General features: G+C 44.3%; 1 pseudogene; it reads left to right on the forward strand.

Annotated features, from left to right (window-relative positions):
* Positions 1-13,812: 13,812 nt before the first annotated feature.
* Positions 13,813-13,972, forward strand: LOC130359181 (U2 spliceosomal RNA; annotated as a pseudogene).
* The last annotated feature ends 2,132 nt before the right edge of the window (positions 13,973-16,104 follow it).

Genomic DNA, 16,104 nt, shown 5'->3' on the forward strand with positions numbered 1-16,104 from the left:
CCATGTAGTTAGGCCGCCATGTATGAAGGCCAGGTATATACATAATCTATAGGAGAGATAGAAAGTGCTCCATAGGGTAAATCGCACCGGAGAGAAGGTAGGGGTATAGGGTGAATCACAGCCGCTTACCCTGGGTGGTTGTGTACCAGCATAAACAACAATGGTAATCGTATAAAATATGAGGTCAGTCTGCAGCCTTCCTGCTAGTATAAGACACAGTAATTCATAGCAGCTTCAAGAAGTAAGCAGGATCCATGGCGCTGACAGGACCAAGGCACACAGCAGAAACAGATAAAATCAGGTATTCTGTCCAAAATGTCCTTTCAGCGCTGTGGATTCTGCTTACTTCTTGAAGCTGCTATGAATAGGTATGTACGTAGTAAGGTAGTTAGATAGCCAGGTATGTAGCAAGATATGTAGGTAGGTAGTTAGGCAGCCAGGTTTGTAGGTAAGTAGTTAGGCATCCAGGTATAAATTTGGGTAGCCAGGTAGTTAGTCAAGTAGGTTGCCAGCACCCCCCACCACCCAGTGGCGGATCTAGAGTTTAGTCTCAGGAGGGGCACCATAAGAGTATTTTGTGTTAGCGGACACAAAGGTAGGTAGTGTCCCCCAGGTAGGTAGTCATGCCCCCTGTAGGTAAATCCCACAGATAGAAGGTAGCACTCCTATTAGTTTGGTAGTTTGTCCCCATATTATCTAGGCAGGAACATAGTAGAGAGTCCCCCACATTAGCTAGGCAGCAAAAGTCCCTCACATTAGGTGTAGGCAGCAGAGTGACCCCACATTAGGTGTAGGCAGCAGAATTCTCCCACAGTAGGTGTAGGCAGCAGTGTTCCCCTACAGTAGGTATGAGCAGCAGAGTCCCCCCCACATTAGGTGTAGGCAGCAGAATCCCCCCACATTAGGTGTAGGCAGCATAATCCCCCACATTAGGTGTAGGCAGCAGAGTTCCCCCACATTGGGTGCGTGCAGCACAGTCCCCCTACATTGGGTGTTGTCAACACAGTCCCCCCACATTGGGTGTAGGCAGCAGAGTCCCCCCCACATTGGGTGTAGGCAGCAGAGTCCCCCCACACTGGGTCTAGGCAGCAGAGTTCCCCCACATTCAGAATTGGCAGCAGAGTTCCCCCACATTTGGGAATAAGCAGCAGACTTTACCTGACCGGTCAGTCCACCCCTGTATGTATCATTTACAAGGGTCTTTATCCTCTTGAGATGTATGTGTCCAACAGAAACAGAAAAACATGGTTTGGAAAGAGCCTACAGCTATGTTTACACAGAAAATTGTCTGTGTGGAATTCTGCATGAATATTCTGCACAAACATTCTTTGGCAGTAAAATCCCATTGATTTCAGTGGGATTCTGCTGCTCTGTTTACACAGAAATCCTGATTATGGTGTCCGCAAAAACAATGAACCTGTTCAATGTTTTTGGGGATTTTGCTCGGAAATGCATTATGAGCATTTCCGAGCGGTCCCAGCGCTGACATGATCTGCCGGTGTGAGGTGCAGAACTGTGCCCCATGCAATTTTGCATTGTCCCCTCCCCTCAGCTTTCCGGAGATTTCTAAACATACAGCGAGGGGAGGGGGAAGGCAGAGCTGTGCAGGATGCAGTTCCCTTAGCCCCGTACACAGTTCCCTCCTCGCCCCTCCCTCAGGAGGACGTAGATTCTCACAGCCCCGCTCCTGGATGTAGATTTTGACAGCTATGAAAATCTACATCCAGGGGTCTGTGCAAGCGGCACTGTGGGAGGTGCATGAAAATTTACATCCAGGAGCAGGGCTGTGAGAATCTACGCTCCTTCTCCTGAGAGAGGTGCAGAATTGCGTCCTTCACAGCTCGGCCTTCCCCCTCCTCTCGCTGTATGTTTGGAAATTTCCAGAAAGCTGAGGGGAGGGGCCAACGCAAAATTGCTTGGTGCGCAGTTCTGCACCTCACACCGGAGCTCCGGTGTCTATGGAATGTCCATGTGAAAATTTTCTGTGTGGACATTCCACTGTATGAACATGGACTTACCCTGCCCACAACACTACAGGATAAAAATCTGCAAGTGATGCTCTCTCAACTGAAGAACTCCTCCCCCCCACCCATACACACACATACAAAAACTGGAGTACTTCTTTAAGAAAACAGTTCAGAAAACTGGAGTACTTTTTAAAGAAAACCATTCAGCACAATGCCCCGTCTTCAAATCTAAAGAGAATGACACGTGCCCTATGCACCAGTCTATAAAGTCCCAGTGTGATTCACCACAAGAGCTTTATGTAATATATTCCTGGTATGAAGTATTTAGCTGCGCACACTGTTCTTAGCCTCTTATTCAGTCCCATGAGACATTTCACAAGCTATCTTTCAGCCAAACTGTAGGCATCACATATGGGGGGAAGGGTAAAATCCAGTGTTATAAATATAGAAATTATGTATACTCCAAAAGCAACAATAAAACTCTGATTTTCCCATAAGTAGAAACTTTGGGTACATGTAAAATGAAAGATGGCATGATAAAGAGATTATATAAATATTTTTATTGTCAGGCGCGCGCTATAATATTTCACATTAACATTACATTGTTTTTCATTTGCAGAACAGACCCAAGAAAATCAACATCTGTGGAATATAAACTAAGACAAGCAAACTAACAAACTATATTTAACCCAATACATCTAGAATAGGAAACACTGCAACCTATGGTAATGTGGCGTTTGGCTATATGACATACACTAAACTGAAGCCTGTCATTCTGTATATGCCCCCTATCTGAGTTCGATAGAACTCAGAGAAATTAATAGTTTTCCAACCTTTGTAATAATAAGGAAAGGAATTAATTAACTAAGTGGAATTTGTCTTTGCTGGACCCTCCAGGGGTCTAATGGTTATTACGATCTCATGAACAATTTATTTTTCTACCCCCTTCAGTTTTAAAATACCAAGCAAATATTGATGTTCCCGCTTATAACCAAGAAATGTAACTCTAACATGCAGACTACTTGTTGCCTGTTGTAAGCATATGCTATATGTATAAACTTTTATAGATTGTAGGAATCCGAAAGCAATATTGTGGTATGACTTACAACTCCTTCAGCGAAGCCCAAAGAACATTATAGTAGTGGATGAGATCTCAAGGACTGGGGAATAAAGGGTGTGAAGTGGCTGGAATAAGAGATGATGCAGGGAGTTGAATGGATGAATGGATACAAAGTGATGGATGCGAATATAGATAGTGCGGCTTAGAGAATGACTCAGGATGTGTGATGCTTATTAAATGCAAGGCTGGTGATCAAGTATGGAAAGATAGAGAGGTATATGTATAGTGTATATGTATAGTGTATATGTATAGTATATATGTATAGTGTATATGTATAGTGTATATGTATAGTGTATATGTATAGTGTATATGCAAATGAAATGTGACTGTTGTGTGTATGTCTACTATGTTGCAAAATGTATCCGGTGTTGCTGAACTGACTACTGCAATAGATGTGTGGATAAAATTGATGTACTAAATGTCCAGGGTACAACACATTTATTAATCAAATAAAAAACAAAATAATTGTTAAGTCAATTTAAACAGTTAGGTAGAAATGTGGAGTAAGAGTGCAGGGCCCTTGCACTCTTTCCCACCTGTTATAATAAAAGTTACAGATGAATATATAAAAAGATGTGAAATAAAACACAGAGTATATGCGATTAGATGACAACACACTCTCAGTTTGAAAGTTCAGTGGTGGTTTAGAGGCAGATCCACTTATGTGTACTTGCAACCTCTGGAGACCCCCAGTCTGGGGCCCACCGTTGCAAGAAAAACAGAGGTACGGCTTGGCCGTTTTTAAATAAAGTACAGTGGAGAGGATAAATAACAAGTCACTTAATCCGTAGGTTCAGGGGTATAGATAACAATGTCTCTACTGAAGGTATAGTTAGATGGTTCCTGCATACACAGCGCGGCGGCTGTGCAATAGCGCAAATGAATTGGCGGCTCGGCGGACGTAAAAATAAAGTCTTCGGTACTGTGTACCGCTTACCCGTCCTGTGGGTAGGTGAAGCGAGGCTCTGCGAGATGGGGTCCCGATGTCCGTGGAGCTGGGATGTCCTAGTGGTGCGGTCTGTCTGCCGATAGGCCGGTCGCCTAGTCCGTGCGTTGGATTTGTCGGTCTCTGTCTCTGAAGGGGTCTCGGTCTTTGTGATAATGCTGGTAATGCTCGGTGCTCCTTGGTGATAGCAGTGGAGCGCTCTGCGATATCTGTAGATGGTGACTTGAGATTGTGAACGTGGGGTATCTGGTGGTGGTCTCTAGAGAGGTGTGTCAGGCAGTGTGAGAGTAATCAGACGCGTTTCGGACTATTGTAGTCCTTCCTCAGTGATGTGGATTGCAGCTCTGATGCCATGTTATATAGTGTTCAAATTTGGCGGGAAAACTGGGAAACATATAATTTCTGGTGTAGTAACCTGGACATGGACTGTGGTGTGGGAAAATGGAAAAACCCAGATTGGATCTCCTGGATTGGCTAAGGTTGATAATTCTACTAATAGATGATGGAAATTTGACTTTTTAACTGGTACTGAGACAAGACTCCCTGTTTTTTATTGCTTACCTAAAGTTCACAAGCACCCCACAGAGCCTCCGGGAAGACCCATAGTCTCAGGGATTCAATCACTAACATCCAACCTGTCGCAATATGTGGACCGCTTCTTACAACCATATGTAAAAAAATGTCAATTCCTATTTGAAGGATACCACGGACACCATCACCATTGTGGAGAATATACAATGGAAAGAAGGCTGGACCCTAGTAACCCTAGATGTCAGTTCATTGTATACATGTATCAACCACGAGCAGGGAATCCAAGCAACTTTTAACTTTTTATCGGAAAAAAAAAGACCTACCACCAGTTCAGATTGGTTTTTTAACAGAGAGCATCAAATTTATTTTAAATCACAATAATTTTTATTTTGATAACAAATTTTATAGACAAAGTCGGGACAGCCATGGGGACCAGATTTGCGCCAAGTTACGCGAATTTGTTTATGGCACATTGGGAATCCATTTTTATCACCCCATACTTGAGTGCGGATCTGGTCCTATGGAAGAGATACATAGATGACATTTTAATGATATGGAAAGGCACTAAAGAAGATCTAGATAAATTTTTATCAAATATCAATCTTAACGATTTTAATTTAATTTTTACTCCTTTTATCAGTACATCCTTTGTAGAATTTTTTGATTTAAAGATTTCTGTGGTAGGGAACAAACTGGAATGTCAGACTTTTAAAAAACCCACCGCAAGACATTTCTTTATCTTATTTGAAAGTTGCCACCTCCCTAGGTGGCTCATCAATGTACCACAAGGACAATTTAGAAGACTCAAGAGAAACTGCACAAATGAGAATACATTTGAAATAGAAGCCAAAGAACTATCTAAAGACTTTCTACAGAAAAATTACCCTGAACACATCATAACAGTAGATTTGGAAAAAATCAGGAATCAAGGTAGAAAAACGTACTTCGAAGACCGAAAAGAGGTAACGGCCAATACAAACGAACAAACAATGAAAATCATATTACCCTTTAATGAACAGTTTAAGAAGATTGAATACATTATTAATAAGCACTGGCCACTTTTAAAACAAGACAAAACCTTGGCCCCACTGCTGACTGAAAAAGCCAAAATTATATACACTAAAGCACCAAACCTAGGCATAAAAATAGCGCCGACAACGAAACAACCTGACCTAATCAATACAAACAATATACCAAAAACATGACTGTCCCTGAAAGGTTTTTTCAGATGTAGCAAATGCAACAATTGCAAGCAGACGAAATTTCCGAAAAAAACTGAAAAAATCATCTCAACAACAAATTCGCATCAACACTGCATAGAAGAATTGATTACCTGTGACAGTACGTCCGTAATCTACATTATTACATGCCCTTGTGAAAGACAATATATAGGACGTACGAAAAGGAGTCTAAAAACGAGAATCAAAGAACACATGTATAACATTAAAACTGGATTCACCAACCATTCATTATCTGCGCATTTTAAAGAACACCACAACCAAGATCCAATAACAAGATCCTTTGCTGCTATTCAAACTGTAAAAAAAGACTGGCGCGGCAGGAACCACATTACAAAAATGTCCCGCATAGAAAGCTGTAACATATATGAGTTCCAAACACTTGCACCTTATGGCCTAAATTCAGAATTAGAAATCTTCGGTTTTATCAGCTGATTCTATTTGCCCGATTTTTTATACATATGATATTTCAGTTTTACCTTTATATACAAAACCTCCGTCTATGAGTCTTCGAATCCTGTAGTATTTTATATATTTTTATACCTTTTCTATCTTTTATATACTTCTTATATTTCTTATCCATTATTTTCATACAGTTTTTCACTTTTTACGTATTTATTACAATTTTTATTTTTACATATTTGTATTTATATTTTTCTATATTTTTATGTTTTTATATATTTGTTATATTTTTTATATTCTTTTTCATATTTTTTATTTTTTATATATTTTTTTGATAATTTAATTTTTATTTTTTGTCTTATATTTGATTTCATATTTATTATTAATATTATTTGTGTTTATTTTATATTTTATATATATTTTTATTATTTTCTATTTTTTCTATTTTCTATTTTTTTTAATACTTTTATGTTTTTATGTGTATGTATGTGTGTATGTGTATATATATATATATATATATATATATATATATATATATATATATCTTTATATCTTTATATATACATTTTTGTATTCTCTATTCTTTATTACACATTAACTTATTCCATTGCTCTCTGTTTACAGTACACTATCTCATATCAAATATACCTCTATTACATTTTAGAGTTAACCATTGCAATGCATACCCATACCTATACCCAGACCACGTCATGATCAAGATTTTAAATACATAATTGCTTCGCTCAAATTAATACATTTTAACAAATTTAAACCCTCCCATCATTTATTAGTAGAATTATCAACCTTAGCCAATCCAGGAGATCCAATCCGGGTTTTTCCATTTCCCCACACCACAGTCCATGTCCAGGTTACTACACCAGAAATTATATGTTTCCCAGTTTTCCCGCCAAATATGAACACTATATAACATGGCATCAGAGCTGCAATCCACATCACTGAGGAAGGACTACGATAGTCCGAAACACGTCTGATTACTCTCACACTGCCTGACACACCTCTCTAGAGACCACCACCAGATACCCCACGTTCACAATCTCAAGTCACCACCTACAGCTATCACAGAGCGCTCAACGGCTATCACCAAGAAGCACCGAGCATTACCAGCATTATCACAAAGACCGAGACCCCTTCAGAGACAGAGACCGACAAATCCAACGCACGGACTAGGCGACCGGCCTATCGGCAGACAGACCGCACCGCCAGGACATCCCAGCTCCACGGACATCGGGACCCCATCTCGCAGAGCCTCGCTCCACCTACCCACAGGATGGGTAAGCGGTACACAGTACCGAAGACTTTATTTTTACGGCCGCCGAGCCGCCAATTCATTTGCACTATTGCACAGCCGCCGCGCTGTGTATGCAGGAACCATCTAACTATACCTTCAGTAGAGACATTGTTATCTATACCCCTGAACCTACGGATTAAGTGACTTGTTAATTATCCCCACCACTGTACTTTATTTAAAAACGGCCAAGCCGTACCTCTGTTTTTCCTGCAACGGTGGGCCCCAGACTGGGGGTCTCCAGAGGTTGCAAGTACACATAAGTGGATCTGCCTCTAAACCACCACTGAACTTTCAAACTGAGAGTGTGTTGTCATCTAATCGCATATACTGTGTGTTTTATTTGACATCTTTTTATATATTCATCTGTACCTTTTAATTATAACAGGTGGGAAAGAGTGCAAGGGCCCTGCACTCTCACTCCACATTTCTACCTAACTGTTTAAATTAACTTAATTATTTTGTTTTTATTTGATTAATAAATGTGTTGTACTCTGGACATTTAGTACATCAATTTTATTCACACATCTATTGCAGTAGTTAGTTCAGCAACACCTGATACATTTTGCAACATAGTAGACAACACACAACAGTCACATTTCATTTGCATATACACTATACATATACACTATACATCTACCTCTCTATCTTTCCATAATTAATCACCAGCCTTGCATTTAATAAGCATCACACATCCTGAGTCATTCTCTAAGCTGCACTATCTATATTCGCATCCATCACTTTGTATCCATTCATCCATTCAACTCCCTGCATCATCTCTTATTCCAGCCACTTCACACCCTTTATTCCCCAGTCCTTGAGATCTCATCCACTACTATCACTACGTTTCCTTTAATTTCAAGGTGGTCTGAGGATTCCACCAGGATAGAGATCTCGGACAATACATACTAAGCAGATTGAGTACCTCCAACTCAGCTTTTTCATTTATAAAGAACGTCATATTGGAAGACCCCTGGCCCCCCACCCCCAGGGAACAAGAAGGTAGCTGACGCTCAAAACATATTTTTTTAATGGTGGAATTTTACTTTAAAACCGTGGATTTTGAAACATCAATGGTTGCCCTGTCATGCTTTGTTTTACCTGCTGCACCGTGGAACCATCGTAGTTTCTGGTCTTAGAAAGCTGATTATGCAGACTCTGGCAACAAGTTTTCATCATCCTACCATGCTTTCTTGTTGGTTGACTGAACTGGAGAACTGTATTTCCAGACAGAAAATGCCTGCCTTTTATACTTGAATTTTTATGTACAGGGACTGTGTTTTGTGTGGAAGTAGAGTTCCATGGGCCAAGAAACCCCTACATCACAAGGTGAGCATGCGTGTGGTAACCAGTATCCTCTGCACTAACATTCTTTTTATTCCCCATGGCTAATCTCAACATCTTTAGCATTACTGTGAGGAATATTAGAGATAGGATTAGACGTCAGACTGTGCTTACCTTTTTAGATTCTCAGATGTGTGATGTGTATATGTTGCAGGAATGTGCTTTGCCCTCTTCTAGGTCCTACAACCATCTGGCCAGGCAGTGGTCCCACGGCCCCTCCTACAGGTCTGGTGGGGCGACAACAGGTCTGCAGGGGTGGCCATCCTCATTAGGGGAGGTAGTTTTACACTCGACTCCGTCCGGGAGCTCGTCTGTGGCAGACTTCTTGTCGCAGATGGCTCCTGGGAGGGGAAGCCCATACGGCTCATCAATGTGTATGCCTCTCCTGATGGGGGTGGTCTCCTGGAGGTTTTCCAGACCCCGAGGACCCAGGCTCCTGTCAGCTATCACTAACGTTGTTGATCCTGCAGGTGCCGTGGCCATGGACAATCCCTTGAGAGTGGGGGAGCTGCTCTCTGCCGCTAAATCCTTTAAGCCTGGCAGGACCCCGGGCAGTGACGGTCTCTCGGCCGAGCTCTATGTAGCACTGGGGGACCTGATCTGTCCGGACCTGTTGGAGGTGTACGAGGAGATGGTGGCGGGGGGGGGGGGCAGAATGCTTCTGTCGTTGAGGGAGGGGATGATAACAATCTTGTATAGGCGGAAGGGGGAGAGATGTGACTTGAAAAACTGGCATCCCATCTTTCTTTTGAACATGGACTACAAGATCCTCGCCAAGGTGCTAGCCAACAGGCTGAAGTCTGTCATTGGGCAGATCGTCCATCCAGACCCGACCTGCGGCATTCCTGGTCGCAGGATTGCCGACAGCCTTGCCCTTGTGAGAGACACAGTTTATTACATCCAGGACCATCGTGCCCGTGCCGCCCTGGTCAGGCTGGATCAGGAGAAGGCGTTTGCTTGAGCAGGGCTTTGCACAAATTGGGTATGGAGAAGATGTTTTGCTTGTATGTTAACGTCATGTATCTTGACATTTGCAGCACGGTGCTAGTGAATGGCTGGAAGACTGACCCCTTTCCCGTCCTTTCCAAGGTAAGACCAGGCTGCCCTCTGTCACCTCTTCTTTTTGTTTGTGTTAAAGAGCTCTTTGCTGAGTCTATCCGGCAGAATGGAGAGATCAGAGGGATCACCGGGACCAGATCGCTACGAGGTCAAGTGCTCGCTCTACATGGATGATGTGACAGTCTTCTGCGCATAGGGACTCAAGCCCGACTTGTGGAAGCCTAAGACTGTTTACAAGCTCATCAGAGCTAAGGATTTGCTGGAGCTCATTCCAGGGCTCCCTAAGGACATAGCAGAGACCGTTTGGGACAATGTTGCCTCTGCAAGGCTAACAAATGGACACAAGGACTTATCGTGGATGGCCATTCAGGGGGGACTTAGGTCATTTATGCATGTCCGCGGCCTGTGCAAAACCTATGTGGAGGAAACATCTATGCATGTCTTTTGGCAGTGCCACTTTGCGCAAGGGCCTATTGAACGCCCTGGAACTTGAACTTAGAGACTCAGTACCCAGGAACAACCTATTGTGCCATTCAGTGCTTTATGGACTTTTTCCTGGGGTTCGCAATGTGGAGGCCTGGTGCCTTATGAACTGTTTTAAGGACACTATATGGCTGGCCAGGAATCGCCTCATCTACAACAGGGAGGACAGGTCCGTCCAGGGCTGCCGCAGGCTGGTCCACAGCCGGCTTAGAGACTATTCCATCTTGGACTGTCCGACATCGATGAAGAAGAGGCTTAACGCCCCTCTGCTTCCCCTACCTCCCCATACTGGGATCCATGCTCCCCCCTACCCCCATTAATTCCACACCCCTCCGTGATCAAAAAATGTAATATGTTGGTGTTTTTCAACTTTGTTTCTTCGATCTCCAGTGATGGATTGGAGTGTTAGTGTAGCATATGGTATGGTGTATAGCTATGGGAACCTGTCATGCTTTGTGTGATTGTAATTTAATGTATGACTTGTAATGAGGACTGAATGATGAATAAAGTTATTTCAATACCTATATAGTATAGGCTCGTATTTGGCAAAGATGAAGTGTAGTATCTGTTCTTATCAGGTAGTCCACTGGTGGGAATGGATGGCTACATGGAGGAGCAGGTGTACCCGGGGCGCTCCGGGGCTGGTGCCACGAAACCAGCTAAACGGCTGCCCTGATGTGACCTGTTTCCTCCGGGTCTCGCCATGAGGCCGAGAGGGTCTAGTGCCTTGGGGAGTGGTGACACCCAAGGTGCCAAAACTCACTGGGTGTATTGGCTCACTGAGTTGAAGCACTGGCACCATGATCTCTTCACCTTAGTGGCACTAACCTCTTGATTCCCGGCCTTCTGGCTAGGATCGGAGAAATTTTATAGATCCGGCCAGATGTCCGGGCAGTATACCTGCACACATTAACCTATTTATTTTTGTTCACTGTGTCACTTTTTGCGTGTTGTGTGTCCACAGGATGCAGTAGCCCTTCTTGGTGTCCCTCCTAGAGGTCTAGGGGAGGTGTGTGGCCATTAGGTTCCGCACCTCCCTGAAAAAATCCCGGGTACTACTGCACAGGCAGGGTACCGACAATTTACGGCTCTGCGGGCAGATGCCTTGGCTGACGCCAAGGGGGATGCCGGGAGCATTTGTGGTACCTTAATAGCTTCGGCAAAAAGGGACATTGAACCTGGAACCTCACAGGTAGTTTTTGGTCCAGAGGCTAAGGGTATGGTTTGTTGGGGGGGCCTCTCTCCTGTCGGAGAAAGGCTTGCAATAGACCGCATCTGTTGAGCACTTTTTATAGTGTAACATGTTTGCACTTCTTCTAGCACTTTGGGTGATTTGAGAGCACATTTCTCGGCTTCGGCTCTTTAAAAAAATTATATATAGTATGGGTGCCTTCTGGCCCGAAGGGGAAGGGCGGTTTCGTTGGGGGAGCCTCTCTCCTTTCGAGAAGGGCTTTGCGATGGACCGCATTCTTGTGAAGTTTTTGTTGAGTGTGACACATTTGTACTATTTTCTTGCACTTGGGTGAGTGAGAGCATGTTCCTCGGCTCTTAAGAAATATAGTATAGGTCACTGTTTTCCAACCAGGGGTGCCTCCAACTGATGCAAAACTACAACTTCCAGCATGTTGGACTGTACAGTAGCATATAGTATGGGTCAATGTTTTCAAACCAGAGGTGCCTCCAGCTGTTGCAAAACTACAACTCCCAGAATGCACGGACAGCCGATGGGTGTCCGGGCATGCTGGGAGTTGTAGTTTTGCAACAGCTGGAGACACTCTGATTGGGAAACACTGGTATAGTATATGGTGCAACATTCTGGGAGTTAAAGGATTGGTTGGATAAATACCAGCCATTGCATTGCCAGTATTTTTATTATAAAAATACAGACAGGGTAGCCAAAATACCAGATGTGCCGGTAAAATAATGGCCAGGTGGCAACCCTAGGTTCAAACCCCTTATATGCTTTATTTAACTACTGGTAAATAGTTTAATATCAGTGTGACGGGGTTCGCCACTCAGGGATTGTCTCACAATAAACAGAGCAAGAGATGGGAGAACAGCACCATGTTTATTGGCAAAAATCACAAAACAAATAGTGTTGAGCGGCATAGGCCATATTCGAATTCGCGAATATTCGCGAATATATGGACGAATATTCGTCATATTCGCGAATATTCGCATATTCGTAATGTTCTCGTTTTATTTTCGCATATGCGAATATTCACATGTGCGAAAATTAACATATGCGAAAATTTGCATATACAAAAATTAACATAAGCTAAAATTTGCATATGCGAAAATTAAAATTCGCACACCAGTCTCACACAGTAGTATTAGAGCCTTCTTACACCACATAAGCTGGAAGCAGAGAGGGATGATCACTGTGATGTGTACGGTGAAAAAAAAAAAAAACGAATATTTGTAATTACGAATATATAGCGCTATATTCGCGAATATTCGCGAATTCGCAAATATGCGATATTCGCGAATAAAATTCGAATTGCGAATATTCGCGAGCAACACTAAAAACAAAACACAATCCACAGAATGGGGTAATCCGGAGTCCGGGCAAACAATGGGCAACAGAAGGGCACAGTCACTGGGCAGGAACAAACTGCAGATTTCGGGATTCTGCTCCGGGTCTAACGCTCCACACTCCAATATATTGTCCACAGTCCACAGATAACAGCTTCACATCTAGTGGTACCTCAGGTTTCCTGGGGGTCCGGTTCTCACATCCGCTCCTCAGTTCACAGGGGTCCACATCTAAGTCCACAGGTAACACAGACACGATTCCTTATTCCAGAGGGTGGCCTCAGCCTTGGCTTCTCTATCCCAGCAATTCTCCAGATTCTGGGGCACAATCTCCCAGGGCAGTGTTGTTCTAGTAGCAACTCTTACCTCTGAGATCATCACACACCAACTCTAGCACAAGACTCCCCAACTATTGGGGTACTACATGTCCCAGCAGGCTCTGTACTAACATCAGGTCCTGTGTCTGGGACATCACACACTACTCTGAATCCCCCACCCAGCTCTTCTTATCTTCCCAGATTCCTGTAGGGGGAGGGGGGCACCTCCAGCGTCTCCAAGGTGTCTTCCCTCAGACCTGACGTGGGCAGCTGGAATAATTTGCATTCCTTTGGTCAGCATCTTCCTGTGTCCATCTCATGTTCAGACCTACCAACCATGACAACAGAAAACCCTGCCCCCTACATAACACATAGAAAAATGGCCTAAGTTATCTACAGAATACATCTGAAACTAAGGAAGAATCATAAGGAATACTATGGTGCTGGTGCACCATCACAACCTCTCCCCCCCCTTACAATAAGTGAGCTGGCCAAGGGGTCTACACAGGCCTCTGGCCACCTCACTTAGAGGTTACATTACTTCACTAATTTGAGTACATGGTTATCGCTTCTCGGCCTTTTGGCTAAGATCAAGTGTAGTATCTGTTCTTATCAGTTTTCATGCTGGTGGGGATGGGTGCTGCATGGAGGATGCAGGTGTACCGGGGCTTTCCGGGGCTGGTTCTGAGGAATCAGCTTGACGGCTGCCCCGATGTGACCTGTTCCCTCCGGGTCTCGCCTTGAGGCTGAGAGGGTCTAGAGCCGAGGTACTTTTGTGCCTCGGGGAGTGGTGACCCCGAGGTGCCGAAACTCACTGGGAGGATGGGCTCACTGAGTTGAAGCACGGGCACCATAATCTCTTCACCTTGTGGCACTCACCTCTTGATTCCCGGCCTTCTGGCTAGGATCAGAGAAATTTTTATAGATCCGGCCGGATGTCCGGGCAGTATATCTGCACACATTCACTTATTTATTTCTTTTTGTCTCACTGTGTCACTTTTTGTGTGTTGTGTGTTCACAGGATTTGTCAGGATGCGGTAGCCCTTCTGGGTGTCCCTCCTGGCGGTCTAGGGGAGGTGTGTGTGGCCATTAGGTTCCGCACCTCCCTGCAAACACCCCGGGTACTCCTGCTTTGGCAGGGTACCTACCGTTATCGGCTCTGCGGGCAGATACCTTGGCTAACGCCAAGGGGGATGCCGGGAGCATTTGTGGTCCCCTAGTAGCTTCGGCGAAAAGGGACATCGAACCTGGAACCTCGCAGGTACCTTTTGGTCCGGAGGCGAAGGGTAAGGTTTGTTGGGGGGCCTCTCTCCTATCGGAGAAGGGCTTGCGATAGACCGCATCCTTTGTGCACGTTTTTTTAGTGTAACACGTTTGCACTTTTTCTTGCACTTTGGGTGAATCGAGAGCACGTTCCTCGGCTTAAAAAAAAAAAAATGGTTATCGGTGCATAGTGGGAATACAAAGTTAATTATACACAGTCCATTATGCACAATCCATAGTCCATTATACACAGTCCATAGTCCATTATGCACAATCCATAGTCCATGAAGAAAGTCCAAAGCACAGTTATATTGTAGTAAAGGGACGACGTCTGGAGCCATCATCACAAGTAACAAAACTTTCCAATATGGCTCCCAGACTCCATGTGAGAAGCTAGATCCATATTCCCTGATCAGGTGGCTTCGAAGTCAGTCCAGCCAAGGAGAAGGAGACTCTTGGGTAAGGGGGCTTTGTGGGGCTCTTGATCAAGTTGAAAGGTTCCCTCAGGTTCAGCACAGTCCATCCAGTCCCCCTTTGCCATAATACACTCGGCCACATTATATTGGTAGATGCTGGTTCCTCCTTTAGTCCATCACCCCAACAGACAGCAGACCAGAGGATACAGTCAAGACCCACTTTGATAGAGAACTCAAAGTTTTCAGCAGCAAAAAACAGGGGTAAAGTGGTCCCAACTGGCAGGGGACTCATTGACATAAAAGGGTCTGCAGTCTCATCATGTTGGAAGACACCACTGTCCTCAGGGCCACGGTCTTGGGCTCCATCACAGGCTCGCTTTTCCATTATTCCTTCTCCCACAGCAGAGCTCGATCTTCCCCCCCCCCCCCCATACAATGAACTAGAAGGGTCTGAGGTCTAACCTTGCTGGAGGTCACCGCTGTGCTCAGGACCGGGGTCTTGTGCCCCATTCCAGGCTTGCTCCACCTGCAGTCTTTCTCCCACAATAGTGCTCGATCTCCCCATACAATGATAGAGAATGTTCTTGGATCTCTTCACAATTGAAGCCTCTGCTGCTCATTGACCCACGGTCTGATCCTCCTTGTGATGCTCCCTCCTCTGGGTATCTCGTTTCCAGTTTAGTCACAGACTCTCCAATATTCATCTCATCTATGGTGTAGGAGTGTGATCCGGGAGAGTCAGTATCCACTGCACCATCTTCATTAGTATGAGGAGTATCTATATCAGTATGAGACTTGTCTACATCAGCCATTGAGTCATAACTGGGTTCCGTGGGTTCCCCCCAATCCTGGGGTGGTTCTGGCACACAAGGTCCATTGTTAGGTACAGTAGGAATATCAACACAGGGCATTGGGTCTGCTTCTTCTTACTCAGTCCCAGCTGGCCCATCAAGTATAGGGATCTGGGTGTCTATGTCAAGAGACTCATGAGGCCCAGCAGCATCTACACCAGAAGGCACACCGATATCCACTGAAGCTGCTTTCCCATGGTCTATGCTGCCACCACACTTCACAGCCTGCTCTTCAGGACACTCTGGGATTTCTTCTTCAAATCTGTAGTTGTGAGACTCTGGGCTGATCTCCCACTCCTCATATAACTCTGCAAGAGGTGGCATTC

The sequence above is a fragment of the Hyla sarda genome, chromosome 2, assembly GCF_029499605.1.
Source record: "Hyla sarda isolate aHylSar1 chromosome 2, aHylSar1.hap1, whole genome shotgun sequence".
Lineage (NCBI taxonomy): Eukaryota > Metazoa > Chordata > Amphibia > Anura > Hylidae > Hyla > Hyla sarda.